Raw genomic sequence first — 14,750 nt, 5'->3', positions numbered from 1 at the left:
GATTGGACCTGTGATTTCACTGATATATGGAACTCTTGGAGAAGGATTTTCTACCACTGCAGATTGGGATCTTCTCTGCAACACAAAGAGTTGTCTAAAGCACTGAGAAGTGATTTGACCAAGATCACACATAAAAGGCAGGACTTGCACCCAGGTCTTCCCGGCTCTGAGGACAGCTCTCTATCTAGTAGGCCATGGTTGCTTCTCCATAAGAGTTATGATTTAAGTGCAAACTATAAAATTCTTTCTCAATTGGCTCAGCCACCGGTCAGTTATGGGAGTTGGGGGAGGAAAAGATTGTTCTTCTGTGTCATGTCAGGCAGTCAGAGAAAGAAGTTTCTTCCTCTCTGTCTCTTTATTTTGTATCACAAACCACCTCCCTGGTTCCTCCCTTGCAACACCTCTGTATATAATTAACATGCAAGAATCACAAAGAAATCATGACGAAATATAGCTTTATATAAAACCAAACTGGAATTAGAAACAACTTGAAATAAAGAAAATTGCATAGAAAAAAAGCTCCATCACTATAGGCAACAAGGAAAGGGGAAAAAGAATTATATCTTCACTATCCTTTTGTTGATCCCTGAGGGTGACAATAGCCAGCAGTATTAGTCCAGTCCAACCAGCCACATTGCTTTTTCCCTATGAGCATTCAGTAGACAAGCCTGTATGTAGTCTAGTCTCTGAACCTGCATTAAAAGATGCCTACAAGGATATCTCTCTCTCTCTCTCTCTCTCTCTCTCTCTCTCTCTTTCCCTCTTCCTCTCCCTCTCCTCCTCCTCCTCTTTCTTCTTCTTCTTCTTCTTCTTCTTCTTCTTCTTCTTCTTCTTCTTCTTCTTCTTCTCCTCCTCCTCTTCCTCCTCCTCCTCCTCTTTCTTCTTCTTCTTCTTTCCCTGTCTCTCTCTGTCTCCTCCTCCTTCCCTCCCCCCTTCCCCTCTCCCTTCCCCTCACTCTCTTCCTCACCTCCTCCTCCTCCTTCTTTTGCTCTCACTCTCTATCCCCTCTTTCTCCTTCCCACTCCACTCCCATCATGCTTACTCCTCTCCAAACTCAAACTTCAACTGACCAGCTTCAACTCTGCCTCTTCTCAGTCCTTTTTGTCCATTTAAAAAATGCCTTTGTGAATCTCTCTCCCAGGGTGAGGAAAGAAATAATCTGTTCAGGATTATGATTCCTAGCTTAGGTTTCACAGACTCAAACAGGGGAAGTCTGAATACCTGGTTAACACTTATAGCAGCTCTTCAAGGTAGTTACTAAAGGTATTGTTCATGTATTATTGTTCTGTTTTACATATAAGGAAACTGAGGTTCAGTGGGTTCGAATGACTCTCCCATGATCACGTGGCTAATAAGTGTCAGAGATGGGATCAGGACCAACGCCATCGTGACTACAAACCTAACCTTCTACATGCTGAGCAATGCTGCCTCCCAAGGCAGCATATTATACATTTAGGCAGTTCAAATGGTTAGGAGTTTTTTCCTTAAATGGAATCTAAATCTGACTTTTTGTAACTTCTGCCTCCTGATCCTAGTCCTGCCCTCTGGGACTAAGCAGAGCAAACCTTTAAACCTCCTTCTTCAGGCTGGCCATTGGAGCACTTGAAAACAGTCAGTCCACGTGATTCCCAGCACCACTGAAGGGCGAGGTCTGGGCTCACATCTGTAAATCCCTTGTGCTCCTTGGCTTCAGCCTCCTGCTTAGTCCCAGAACTTCCTTGCTTAGTACAGGAACTCCTCTTCTGTCCAGGAGGCTTGGTCCTGAACTTGACATTGTCTAGGAACTCCTCTGTATCCAGAAGCCTTGGTCCTGGAATTCCCCTGCTTGTTAAACAACTACTCTGATTCTCCAATGCTGCTGCCCAATGCCTGCTGGTTCTTGTTCTTCCAGTCTCTAGTAAAAATCAGAGACTGTCTTCTCTATTCCCCTGCTCTCTCCATCCACTGCCTTATACCTGAGACTCTTGGTAGCCTGGGTGGAGCGGGGGGGGGGGGGGGGGGGGGGGGGGGGGAGGGCCGGTGTGTGTGCGCTGCAGGGCATTGTGGCTGCAGAGCCTTTTCTCCAGGGAACTGAGAAAAATCTGTGTATGTCTCACCAGCTTCTGTGTAGCCATCTCATCTCTGCTCCCTCCTGTACCTTTCTTCTCTATGTAACTCCATCTTACCTCCCAAGTCTGAAGATATTATTCAGACCTATGACAATGTCTAAATCATTCATAAATGTGGTCTTTTAAAAATATTTGCTACTGTCTTTTATTTGAAACCCCCTACATTTCCCAGTGCATCCCTAGTCCTCTCCCTCCATCTCTTTAGATGACTCCCCCTTCTCTATCTCAACAGAATTATTTTTGTCTTGTCTTTGGAATTCTGTTCTTGAGAATTTCTCATCTGTCCTCAGCCAACTTCCTCTATAGAATGTTAGTCCATGGAATCCTAACCATCCTTTCTCAAAATTCTTTTAAATCTGCCATCCCTAAATTGAGGGTCTGTGCTAAACAAAGCCTGGCTTGCCTCTCCTTTTCTGTCCAGTACTCTAAAACAGGGGAGCATCTCCAGTCCTCTTGATCTATATCTGGCCACTGGACCCAGATGACTTTGGAAGAGAAAGTGAGCGGCTAGTGACTTTGCACAGCCCTTCCTCACTTATATCCAATTCACTTGCATGTCATGGCATCATCTCCATGATGTCATGGTCCTCTTTGAGAACAAAGGACAAGCAGCCACTCTATAATGGAGTAGTCAGTTTCCCCTCATCATTTCTATTACCTCTTGATTCCTCCTTGGTGGTCCATAGGAGCTCAGGACATGCACTACCCCTGCTGCCTTTTGATGAATGATGTTATTTTTAAGGCAAGTCAGGAATTTACCAGACACTTTGCCTCAACAGACACTCGAATGCCTGAAGTTCCCCATGGCTACCATGTTGTGCCTCTGTACCGGGTTTGAGACTCATTTCCTGAGTGCCTCATCTATGCATTTCCTTTGTAGACAGAGTACTGTAGTTTCCTCAATCACTGATTCTCACCAAATGCCCCGTTTGTGAAACAGCTAGGTGGTAAAGTGGATAGAATGCTGGGCCTGCAGTCAGGAAGGCTTCATTTCAAATCTGGTCTCAGATACTTACTAGCTGTGTGACCCTGGGCAAGTCATTTAACTTCTATTTGCTTCAGTTTTCTCCACTGTAAAAGTGGAATACTAATAGCACCTATCTTCCAGGATTGTTTTAAGGATCAAATGAGATATTTGCAAAGTGCTAAGCACAGTGCCTAGCACATAGTAGGCACTTAACTTCTTCCTTCCTTCCTTCCTTCTTTCCTTCCTTCCTTCCTTTCTTCCTTCCTTCCTTCCATCTTTCCATGTGATACAACCAGGCAGATTTGTCCTGTAGGCATATGGAAATGTGAGTCTGGAGCTCAGGAGGAAGTTGGGATTGGAGAGATATATTTGGGAGCTATCCTCATGGGGATGGCAAATGAAACTGTGGCTGTGATTGAGACTTCGAAGAGAAAGAGCATATAGAGAGAATACAAATGAACAAACATTGACTTGGAAAACCCCCACACTGAGAGGTCAGAAAGAGTTTGAGGAGCAATTACTGAATTGAAAAGTTTTCTTAGGGTTTCTATATAGTTCACAGTCCACTATAGTGGTCACAGCATCCAACCTATCCATGAAAACGCCCAAGAAGTGGTTGTCTAGCCTTTTGAAGACTACAAGGGGAAGAAACCACCACGTCCCAGAAGCCCATGTCACTTGTAGATAGCTCTAGTAGTTAGGAAATTTTCCCTGATGTCAAGCCTGACTTTACTTCTTTGTAATGTCCACCCTTTGCCCTTAGTCCTGCCCTTTGGGACAAAGAGAAGACTAATCCCTCCTGCACAACATTTGAAGACAGCTCTCATGTGCCACCTCCAGGGGCTTCCTCCAGGCTAAGCATGGCTAGCTCCTTCAGCTGATTCTCATCGGACAAGGGCTTGTCCCAGTTTCCCTCCTCAGAACACTGCAGCTTATCAGTATTCTTCTTAAACCATGATGGAGATAAAGAAAGGACAGAAAACTAAGAAAGTTTTTGATGCTAAGGAAAGAGAGAATATAATGGATAGTGGTGGCTTCCATTCTGAAGTCTCTTCTATGGCAGAGAGTTCACTTACACTAGAGTGAGCCTTGCTAATGGAGTTGTGTGTCTGGGAGGGGGGAAGCACCTGCCTTCTCCTCTCCCCACCAGGGTATGAAAGCCTGGCTGAACTAGTGAGTGGCAGGGAGGATCAAAGGCCTGACACAGCATCTGCTCCCCCTCTCCCTGTCCACGATTTCCTTGCCAGATCAGAGGCACCCGTGTAGTGGCTAATATTAGAAAACTGGGTATCCACTTCTAGGAGGCTAAGACTGGGCTTTATTTTTAACCCCAACAGCCAAGGGGCCAGGCTCGCTTTGTATGTGACCTAGGAAGTTAGGAGGAAGTTGAAAGGCATTGGAAGCTCTGGGGAGGGGAGCAGTCGGGGAGGAAAGGGAATGAAACAGCAGGTGGGAGGTGGGGCAGGGCAGAGCCCTCCCAGTGCCTGTATGTACCACTCATCATTATGACTGTGACCACAGACCAGGAGCATATTAAATGTCCCAGGATCCTGGAATGTCTGAAATGGTGGGGACCTTCAGACATTCCACATGGAAAATTAGATGCACATAGCAAATGCTTAGTAAGTGCTTGTTGACTGATAGACTGACAAGTGACCTTAGAGACCATCTGATTCCGGGGATCTTAACCCTTTCTGTGTCATGAGCCCCCTGGGTAATCTGGTGAAGCCTATCGACCCCTTTTCAGAAGAATGGTTTTAAATGCATCAAATAACATACAAAAGGTTACAAAGGAAATCAATGATATCAATTTAAGAAAAGAAATAACTTCACAGAGCCTAAGTTAAAGAGCCCTCATCTAGTTCAGCTCGTTGATTTTATTTGTTTTATAATTTTAAATATGATTTTATATAATTCAAATCCAATTCACTTGCATGTCATGGCATCACCTCTCTGATGTTATGGGCCTCTTTGAGAACGAAGAACAAACATCGGCTTTCTAATACTCACCTTCCCCCCACACTCAGTAAAATGTTCCTTTGTAACAGAGAAAAACAATTAAAAAATAAACTATCACAGCAGCTGATAACCTTTGTACTATTCCACACATGAAGTCCCCCACTTCTCTACTGCAAGGTTGGAATGTTTCCTCCTTGATCTCCTGGAGCCAAGACTGGTCATTGCAGTTAGCCTGAATTCTGATGCCTTTTAGTTTTATTATCCTTTATATCAAAGAGGCCATTTTACAGAAGAAATGCTTGACTCCCAATCCAGCGCTGCTTCTACTAGACCACAATTAAAAATGCCTCTTTTTAAATTTACAAAGTCCTTTCCTCACAGTGACACTGTATGTAGGTATTACCCAGTGGTAAGCTGGTAAAGGTTTTACAACCAGCTCTGGGGGGTGGGGGAAAGGGTACATTGAATATACTTTTAATTTTAATCCGCATTATTAATGTTTTCTTCATCAATTTCTTAAGTCTAGAGTCTAGACAGTCAACAAAACAATAAATGAAACTGATCTGTCATGCTTGCTGATTTGTAAATTTTCACACTGAAAATTTTACAATTGACTCCTGGCTTTGAGCTGGCTTCAACTCAAAGAACAGAACAGAAGTTCAGTAAGGGCAAAGTGAGTGGGCCCAAGTCACTATGCCTCTAGTAAGTGTTAGAGCTAATATTTTAAGTGGAAGATAACATTAGACAAGTTACTTCAGTTTCCTTACCTGTAAAAAGAGGGTGCTGTTCTAGATGTCCTCAAAGGTCCTTTCTGTTGACAATCAGTAAGTAATATTTATCAAGTGCCTACTTTTTAACCAGGTACCCAGGTGATGATGTGGATAGAGTAATTGTTCTGGAGTCAGAAAGACCTGAGTTCAAAAACCAGCGTCAGATACTTATTAGCTGTGTGATCCTGGGCAAGTCATTTAACCCTATTTGCTTCAGTTTCCTCATCTATAAAATGAACTGGAGAAGGAAATAGCAAACCACTTCACTGTCTCTGCGCAGAAAACTCCAAATGAGGTCACGTAGAGCGGGCCTGACCCAATGGAAAAAAATGTAACCAGGCTCTGTGATAGGGATATAAAGCTAGCTCTGGATCTATGATACTAAGGAAGAAAGCAAACAAGACTGTGGATAAAATGGGGCAGCTGGGTGGCACAGTGTGTAGAGTGCTGGCCCTGAACTTACCTTCCAGGGTTCAAATCTGGGTGGGGATTGAAGTCTCACATTTATCTCTGCCTTCTCTCAAAATTACTTCCTAGCTCTCAATTTTCCACACAGATAAGACACTGCAGATAGATCCCTGGGGGCTAGAGTCAAGAAGACCCAAGTTCAAATGTGGCCTCAGATACTTTGTAATTGTGTGTCTTGGAGGCAAATGACTTAACCTCTGTTTGCCTCAATTTCCTCAACTGTAAAGTAGGAATCATAATAGCACCTATCTCCCAGGATTGTTGTGAGGATCAAGTGAGATCATATTTGTAATACTGGGTACTTATATGAATGCTTGGTGATGGTGGTGGTAGTGCTGTCCCTGACCTGAGGAGCTTAGTGTATAGTCAGGTCATAAGACCTACAGAGAAATAATTATAATACAAAATGTGTATAATACAAAGTCTGAGGTGCTTTAGGGGTTCATAGGAGAAAAAAACACCACTCCCAGCTGAGGAACTCAAGAAAGGTTTTAGGGAGAAGTCAGCATTTGAGCTGGGCCTTTAAAGAAGGATAATGGCAAAAATGTTATTGGAAGAGTATTCTAGACATAGGAAGTAACATGAACAAAGGTAGCAAGGTGGGAAATTGTGCCATGTGATTAAGGAGATCCAACATGAATTGTGTGTGTGTGTGTATGTGTGTGTGTTCAGGATAGTGCAGAAATAGTACCATCACATGACACTCACAGATTACAAGGTAGTATGGATTAAGGGCTAAATAGTGAGACTGACCTTAAATTCTATGGATTTTTCAGAGAAAGGAAAGATCATTGTAGCAGCATCTAGTAGAAAAGGCATTGGATTTGGAATCAAGAAAAGCTGGGTACTACCTGTGTGACCCCAGGCAAGTCACTTAGTTTCTCTGTGCCTCATTTTCCTCATCTATTTAATACAGGACTTCTTAAACTTTTTCCACTCACAACCCCCTTTCACCTTTCCACAGTGTTTGGTTGGCATTGCGTGGCCTGAAAGCACATGCAGTGTAAAGTGTGCATGCTTTGTGTTCAGAACCATTGTGTTCAGTGAAGTTACATGATGCAATAGACTCTGCCAGAAACTCCTTGGATCCTCTACAAGTTTGATTTTGAATTAATTTTTGGTCATTGTGCATTCAGAAACCTTTTATTGTTGCTCATATAAGAAATGCTGAAATGAGGGGTTTGGACTACATGGCCTCCAAGGTCCCTTCCCACTTTAAATCTATGACTCCATGACCCATTGTAGATTTGAGTGCTATGAGTTGGATCTGGATAGATAGGATTTGGTTGCTCAGAGGTGAAGAAAGAGGGCATTCCAGGTGGGAGGAACAGCCTAAGAACAGAGATGAAGGTGGGAATGAGCTATCAGTACAGAGTACCTTCTCCCAGTCAGGCTTGTATTACCCACATGTGCATCTGCTGTCTTAGGATGGAACTCCATCATGATGGATGAAGCTTTGGTGCTAGCTGGTCATTATTTCAGCAGGAATTGTTGAGGAAGGAGTGGCTTAAACAGATGGCAACATCTGCAGATTGATCACCTACATTCTCATCCTCTGGGCTGAGTTGGCTTTTTGCACAAGCCAAGCAAAACACAGAGAGAACCCCAGTCTGAGAAGTGCATTAATTATACCAATTTCGACTTCTAGATGGGCTTTTCAACACAGAACAACTGGATCCTGAAAGTCAATAAAACATGGAAGGTCAAATCTTGGAGGAACCTTAGATCATAGAATGTTAGAGCTGGAAGAGATCTTAAAACAACAAGAATCAGAGCTGCAAGGGACCCTCTTTTCCTTGATTCTCTCTTCCCCCTAGGTTTTCATGGTTCTCCCACCTGACCATTCCTTCTCAGTCTACTTTGCTGCATCTGGGTCATGTCCGTTAACTGTGGGTGCCCCACAGTTTCAATTTTGGACCCTTTCTTCTCCTTCTCTATTTCACTTGCTGATCTCATCAGCTCCCATGGATTCAATTATCAATGAATGCTGATGATTTTCAAATATATTTATCCAGGCATTTTCATTGGCTGTCCCTCACACCTGGCAAACTCTCCCTCATCATCTCTCCTTACGGGCTCCTCTGTCTTCCTTCAAGTCCCAGCTAGATTCCTACCTTTGACTGGAAGCCTTTCCCTAACCCCTCTTAATTCAAGTGCCATCCCTCTGTTAATTATTTCTCACCCATCTTGTTTGTACATAGTTGTTTACATGTTATCTCTCTCAATAGATTGTGAACTCCTTGAAGACAGAGACTGTTATTTGGTTTGTGCCTTTCTTTGTAAAAACCAGCACTCAGCACAGTGCCTGACACATAACAAGACTTAAGAAATGTTTATTGACTGATTCTTGAACTTACCACTGAAACACTGTGGTAAGTTCTGGAGATACACATGGGAAAGCAAGACAGTCTGTCTTCAAAGTTCACTCTCTAATTGGGAAACAAAACATATAGGAGGTCTTAGCTACAAGGCGGATGAAAAGGCCTGGTGGTGGTCTTCAGGGTGCAGTGGTCAGTGCAGTGCAGATGATAAGGTCCAGAGGTCCACCATCTTGTAAGAAGGATTGTAGTTGGTGAGGTTCATCCAAGTGGTTGGAGCAGCCATATGCTCCATCAGCCACTGTTGGGAAGGGGCTAGTGAGCCTGAGGGTCAGAGCAGAGTGGGGATGATGGTAGAGGGAAAGGGGCAGGGGGAAAATCAGCATCTAAGGAGAGGAGATCTAGGTGGGAACTGCAGTGAGGACTATACTCTTTCTGCCTCTACTTTGCTCCTTTATTTCTTTGCTATCTTTTGAGGTAAGGGTGTGGTTCTTTAATCTAGTCTCTGAAAAACTTTTTGCTAGAGTTTTGCCATATACAAATGACCTTTTCTGTATCTGAAAAAGATGCCCGGGCTTTGCCATCCGGAAATGTATACAAGCAATAGTAAGAGGCCATTGTCTTTGCTCTGTCTTGGCCTTCCCCAAACTTGGAAGATTGTGTCTTACTATGACTTCCTCCTGGCAGTTTTCTTCAGATTCTCCCTACCAGTCCCCCCTACTCCCCAACCCCTTCAGTCCGGAGGCCAAGTTCCTCCTAGTTCCTTCCAGTGATTCTTGCATGGGGAAAAAAATCTCCCATTCCGGCTGCCTTATGTATTTCACAAGACTCAGATCCTGACAATTCAGGAAATTCCTGTCACTTCAGTACTCAGGGCTCTCAGAGGCTGAACTGAACCAAGCAAGAGAGTTTGGCCAGGAAGATAAGAGTAGAGATGGCAATCAAGGAAGAGGAGATTCGGACATTTTAATAACCACCACTATTGCCTCTCACATAAAAAGAAGTTTATTGTTATAAGGCATTTTACAGTCACCCTCTCTCTGCCTTCCCACAACCCTGGGAGGGGCAGAGCACAAGCCCTATTACATAATTGGGGACAGAAAGGTATTTGCCCAAAGTCATTCAGTGAGTTAGGGACAGAGCTGAACTGATACTGGGGACAGGACAATTAAATATTTAATTTATTATAAATAATTTGAATATTAAATATTTAATAACCAGCATTCTGAATGTCCACTTTTAAATTTCATTTGCATTAAAATTTTCTCCACCATTGTCATAAGTCTAGATAATCAACAAAACAACAAATCAAGCCCTGACTTGTAGCATTTGCTGATTTCCAAGGTGTAAATACTCACAATGAAAAATTTAACAACCAGCTTTTCCAAACCAGCACTCATTGGTTCCTGCATCCAGTGAATACAGGGATCTTTTTATGATATTGGCCTGTATCCCTGTAGGGGAGGCGAATGGAATTAGCTAATATTTGTATCCTCAAAGGAGCCTTTAGCTAAGCAATCTAGACAGAAGTAAAAGGGGAGGAAAACCCCTGAAACAACCCTTTGCCCTGTCTGTCTGTAGGACTCTGGTCATTGGGATAGGGTTGAAGATGATCCGTTCCTCATATTGGGTAGTGTGGGGTGGTCAGGAGAACTGAGTCTGTACCCCAGCTCTGACCCTAGTTTTGTGATCACTGCCAAATCTGTCTCCCTCTCTGCACCTCAGTTTCCTCAGCTGTAAAATGAAGCTAATGATACTTTCCTGACCTCCTTCCCAAGGTTGTTGTGAGGGAAGATAAAACACTGCATGGGTATGTGTCATCATCATCATCATCACCTTTTTCTAAGTGGATAGAGTACTAGACCTTCTGGAGTCAGGGATAACCAAGTTCCAGTATGGCCTCAGAAACTTACTAGCTGTGTGACCTTGGGCAAGTCACTGGACTGATGTCTGCCTGAGTTTCCTCCACTGTGAAATGGGGTTGTTATGAGGGTCAGATGGGAGAATATTTGGAAAGCTCTTAGCACAATGCCTGGCATATAGTAGTTATTTAGTAAATGCCTTCTTCCTTTCCCTCTTTCCCATGGTGGACCAGAAGACCCACAGGGATGATGGCACCAGCCACACTCACATGGCTTTACCCATAAGTTAGAGGGGACTCAGCTGGCTCAGATTTGGCTGTAAATGGATTTGAAGCCAATGGGCCTAGGTTTGAATCTTGGCTCTATTTACTGCCACATAACCTTGGGCAACTCACTTTACTCTCTAGGCCTCAGTTTCCTCATCTGCAAAATGAGGACAGTTGTACGACATAAGCTCTGAGGTCATTTTCAGTTTTCCATCCTAGGATCCAGTGGGATTTTGGTGAGGGAGCCAGGTAATCCTGAGCTATTTAGGGGAGGAGGTTCCCATTTTAGTAGGGGAAGCTTCTGTCATGCCCCTGAGAAGATGAATGGCCAGGTGGGGCAAATGCCACAGATTGCTCCTACATTTGGGTTCAGCCAGGCTTCCTGATGGGATGAAAGAAGCCTGGGCTGTTGTAGAGTCCCTGAGCTGAAGGATAATCAAGGGAATGCAAATACCAACCACAACATAGGACCAGGGGGGAAGGGGAAACTGCCTTCAAGTTCTGAATACAGGAATGAATTGGGACGGGATAGAGGAGAGAGTCTGAACTAAAATGCAGCAATGACACCTTTCAGGATGTTCAGGACCCCGTTGACCCTTTTGGGGTGGCTATCCTTGATTCCTGTGGCCAACTCGGTGAATTAGAAAAGAAGGCAAAGTCCCCACCTCAAACACACTCACAGTCTAATGGGGGTAGAGAAGTCTCAAACAGGATAGTAACACGAGAAAAAAAGAATGTTAGACACAGAAGAGACTTTAGAACAGACTATTAGAGTTGGAAAGGATCTATGAAGAATACTGTAGTCTTTTCATTCTTTTTTTTCTACTCAAAGTAGAATTCTTATTCAAATTCAAACTTTTCTCGAAAACATCAGAGAAAATCATCAACAGCAGGAATTGCATTTCAACTATTAAGTACATCCAGTTTAGACTCAAATTTTTCTAAAATGCTAAGGGGAGACAATTCAATCAACCACCATCACCACCATCCATTACTAGGCGTTAAGTGTCCAAAACACAGAAGAAGTGGGCACTCTCAAGATTCACATGTAGTAAATAGTAGGTTATGGGGTTTTTTGTTTGTTTGTTTTTAAATCTCAGTGATGCATAAACTTCTGAAAATGGAGGGAGAAAGGGGGGAATCTGTCTCTAGAGCTAAAAGACAAGTCCTATGTCCATTATCCATTCATTTTGGCTGTGCCATCCTCCAAACATATTCTTAATAAGGAAGGCACCTCTATAATTCTTAAACCCAGCAGGAATCTATTCCAAATCCCTCATTTTATAGGTGAGGCAACTATGGTTCCAAGAATCAAGTGACTTGCAAAGATTTATGGTCAGATCCAGGCCTCTTGGCTCCTTAGCCAGAAGGCAGGGGTCAGAGTGGCACTGCCATGAGATTAGTCCTGAGGTCATGGGTGTGAAAAAAAACTGAGTGCCCATACTCTTCCTGATCTTCACATACCTCAAAGAAGTCTGGTGGGCCTTTTATGTTTGTTTTGCTTTGGGAGAAACTGAAGGTTCCAGTCATTCAACTAATTATCTGGCCAAGTGTGGGTCCTCGCTCTCCTGATTCTTAGGGCTATATTTTTTTCCCTATTTCCAGCATGTTGTCTCCTCAGTGTAAGACCAAAGCAGAAGCGTCCTTCCTTCCCACTCCCACTCCCATCAGAAGCAGGATAGGATTTTTCCCTAAGAAAAGCCAAGAGGACCAAATTGCCTTTTTGGCTACTCCATAACTGTGAGCTTTCAGTAAGAAGGTTCATATAACTTAAGAGTTAGCTGAAATATTGGAAAGCAACTAGTCCAATCCTGCTTCAGCCTGTTTTGTCATTTTTTGGAAGGGCACCATCTTTCTCTGGGCCTCAGTTTTACCTTTCTGACAAATGGATAACCACTGACTCCTATGATAGATATGCATGGTTGGGAAGCCAGAGATAATCTGTGCCTAATATAACCTCAGGTCAGAAGGGGAGGGGGAGAGTGTTTAGGCTAGGCATCTCAAATGTGTCTCCCTCCCTCAGGGGTTTCAGCAGCAGGACTGTCTGCTCCCTTTCCCAGAACCACTAGCATTATTTATAACCCTGCTGACAGTGGGGAGATAATCCTATGTGAAATCAAGAAGAGAGCTCTTCTACTCCAGTACTAACCCCTCCCCCAGGAAGACCCGCTTCCAGCACAGCACTTCCTACCCTTCTTCCCAGAAGCCCTTGGACTCAGTACTATCCTCCTGATAATCAGCCACCTCTAGGAAGCCCCTGCCCAGCACTATTCTCTGGATATCTGGAAGCCCCCTAGTAATTCCAGAGCTACCCATGGGATACCTAATCAGAATTCCTTGCCCTACAGCTGTGTGCTTAGAATAGAGGACACATACTTCTGGAGTAAGAAGTGGGGAGAAGGAATGGTTCAGGAACCCTGGTTCTACTACTCATTCTATGTGTGATCTTGGGCAAGTCACTTTAATATCTCTGGACCTGTTTCCTCATCTGTAAAATGGGATGACAATAATTTTACTACCTCTGAGGATTATTGTGAGGGGACCAAAAACTCAAACTTTGAAATCTTTAATGTGCTATAGAAATATGAATTATTTGGCAGTTGTTGTATTAGCCCCACTGGGGATGCCATAGCCTGTCAGGCTTTGTGTTGCTGTTAATCTTCCCATAATGACAGTAATTCTATAGTGCTTTACTATTTGGAAAGTACTTTTCTCACAGCTCTAAGCAGTACAAATTTTAATATCCCCATTTATTTGCAGGTAAAATGACTTGCCCAGGATCAAATAGCTAAGAAGGATCAGAAGTGAGTTTGAATCTAGCTCTCTTAACTCCAAAAAAATAGCCCTTCCTTCTACACCTGGCTGTGTGCAAACACACAGAGTATATGAGAGTATATGTATTTATGTAGGCAGCAGGTGGTATTAGTCAGTTAGGCTTAGAAACAAGATGGGGGGGGGGGATTGGGCCGAGTCAGGGAGGGAATGATGGAGAAAGGGGTGGCGAGTGATGGGGCAGGGACTTCTTGTTCTCTCCCAACCTATCTCCTTTGTGGAAGTACCCCCTCTCCTCCCTCCAGGGAATGGCTTTCCTTTGGGACTCAGCTGTTAAGAAAGGAGACCAGGCTAAAGCTGCTCGTGCTTTGTTCTCTTGCAGCGTGACACTGTCACTAGCTTGGAACTTATTTCCAGGGGCACCTGAAAGCCAAATACACATGCAGGGGCTGTACACTCTATTTACTGCTTTCACAGCTTTGAGCCCCCAGCTTGACTCTCACTGATCAAAACCTTTCATCTCCCTAGAGCAAGGACTGTTAGCCTCATCTGTGTAGTTATCTCCTGCAGTTATCAAAGTATAGAATTAAAATATAGAATTAAAAAAAAAGTACAGAGATCCCAGGTTAAGAACCCTTACCTAGAATAAGAATTGCTTTCTATCTTATCCTTTCACTATGTGTAAGCTGCTTAGCACTTTTGGTGGCCAACAGGGTTTCATATTAGGTAAATGAGATCTAATTCGAGAGCAACAGATAAGGAAAGGACCAACTTGACCCCCTGGCTAAATGGAATGAAGAGGAGGGCTTCACTAGGACGTCAGAAGGAGCCCCTGGATCCATCCTATACCTTGGACCAGCTCTCTCTGCTCCAGATCTGGGTATCCCGGGCACTCCCTCTGCCTTGGATATATCACCAGATCAGTCGATCTTCTGATAGGCTCATGTGTCTTATCTCTTGGCAATTATCTGCTTCCATACTTTGGTCTTGAGTTCTTTCTTGCTGCTGCCCTGGCTCACTGGCATCTTTTACTCAAAACTCTTTTTTGTCCCTCAAAGGCAAGGTGGAGGTGAGGGATTGGGATGGATGAGAGTCAAGGTTGGCCCATCTGGAATCAGTCCTTCCCCCAACCTTGACTCTGTACCCCAAGACAGGTTATAAATCCTTGTGTTACATGCACTCCAGAGTGAGCATATGTGTGCAGATACATATCTCTGTACCTACTTATGCATGAAATTACAAATACCCACCCTAGGGAAT

At 43.7% G+C, this 14,750-nt stretch overlaps 1 protein-coding gene across 2 annotated transcripts in view; it reads left to right on the top strand.

Annotated features, from left to right (window-relative positions):
- Positions 1–14,750, top strand: part of JPH2 (junctophilin 2) — a 60,185-nt gene that overhangs the window by 38,229 nt on the left and 7,206 nt on the right. The window lies entirely within an intron of this gene.

The sequence above is a fragment of the Notamacropus eugenii genome, chromosome 1, assembly GCF_028372415.1.
Source record: "Notamacropus eugenii isolate mMacEug1 chromosome 1, mMacEug1.pri_v2, whole genome shotgun sequence".
In the NCBI taxonomy this organism is placed as follows: Eukaryota; Metazoa; Chordata; class Mammalia; order Diprotodontia; family Macropodidae; genus Notamacropus; species Notamacropus eugenii.
This window is presented reverse-complemented; position numbering and strand designations above follow the sequence as displayed.